This window comes from Arachis ipaensis, chromosome B4 (assembly GCF_059453495.1).
Source record: "Arachis ipaensis isolate K30076 ecotype BB chromosome B4, ASM5945349v1, whole genome shotgun sequence".
Lineage (NCBI taxonomy): Eukaryota > Viridiplantae > Streptophyta > Magnoliopsida > Fabales > Fabaceae > Arachis > Arachis ipaensis.
Window position 1 is genome coordinate 127,693,832 of NC_142439.1, and position 1,505 is coordinate 127,695,336.

At 36.1% G+C, this 1,505-nt stretch overlaps 1 non-coding gene across 1 annotated transcript; it reads right to left on the minus strand.

Moving 5' to 3' along the window:
• Window positions 1-1,002: 1,002 nt before the first annotated feature.
• On the minus strand, window positions 1,003-1,110 carry LOC148569147 (small nucleolar RNA R71). Its single transcript, XR_015882924.1, has one exon. It is a non-coding gene; the product is annotated as a small nucleolar RNA R71 (small nucleolar RNA).
• Between the last annotated feature and the right edge of the window lie 395 nt (window positions 1,111-1,505).

Sequence of the window (1,505 nt, forward strand, 5' to 3'; positions counted from 1 at the left end):
CTATCTTTTAATTTCTTGTTAGTCAAGTCATCAATTTTAAAAATCAAATCTTTTTAATTTTTTTTTCAAATCCTTTTCAAATTAAATCTTCAATCAAATATTTTTCTAAAAGCATATCTTTTCAAAATTTGATTTCAAAATCTTTTTCTAATTTCTTATCTTTTCAAATATTATTTTCAAATATTTTTCAAAACCACCTAACCACTTCTTCACTTCTAATTTTCGAAAATTGCTAACCAATTTTTCAAAACAATTTTTGAATTCTCTCTCTCTCATCTCTTTCTATTTATGCTATTTAATCACTAACATTTCTCTCCTACTCATAATTCGAACCCTCTCTCTTCTCTCTGTGTTTGAATTTTCCTCCCTCTATCTTATTCCTCTATTCTTCTTTTCTTCTGACACATTAAGGAATCTCTATACTATGACATAGAGGATTTTATTACCCCCTTTTGTTCTCTTCTTTTTCATATGAGCAGGAGCAAGGATAAGGACATTCTTATTGAAGCTGATCCTAAACCTGAAAGGACACTGAAGAAGAAGCTAAGAGAAGCTAAAGCACAACAATCCAGAGAAAACCTTACAGAGAATCTCGAAAAGGAAGTGGACATGGCCGAACCCAACAACAATACAAGGAAGATGCTTGGTGATTATACTACACCTACTTCCAACTTCCATGGAAGAAGCATCTCAATTCCTGCCATTGGAGCAAATAATTTTGAGCTTAAGCCTCAATTAGTCTCTCTGATGCAACAGAATTGCAAGTTTCATGGACTTCCATCAAAAGATCCTTATCAGTTTTTAACTGAATTCTTGCAGATCTGTGATACTGTTAAGACCAATGGAGTTAATCCCGAGGTCTACAAGCTTATGCTTTTCCCTTTTGCTATAAGAGACAGAGCTAGGACATGGTTGGATGCACAACCTAAAGACAGCCTGAACTCTTGGGATAAGCTGGTCAATGCCTTTTTGACCAAATTCTTTTCACCTCAAAAGATGAGCAAGCTTAGAGTGGAAGTCCAAACCTTCAGACAGAAGGAAGGTGAATCCCTCTATGAAGCTTGGGAAAGATACAAGCAATTAACCAAAAGGTGTCCTTCTGATATGCTTCCAGAATGGAGCATCATATGCATATTCTATGATGGTTTGTCTGAATTATCCAAGATGTCATTGGATCACTCTACTGGTGGATCTCTTCATCTAAAAATAGATGAAGAAGCTCATGAACTCATTGAGATGGTTACAAATAACCAATTCATGCACACTTCTGAACGAAATCCTGTGAACAATAGGATAACTCAGAAGAAAGGGGTTCTTGAAATTGACACTCTGAATGCCATATTGGCGCAGAACAAGATATTAACTCACCAATTCAATATGATTTCTCAGAATCTGACTGGATTGCAAGCTGCATCCGGCAGTGCTAAAGAAGCCTCCTCTGAAGGAGAAGCTTATGACCCTAAGAACCCTGCAATGGAAGAGGTGAATTACATGGGAGAAGCCTA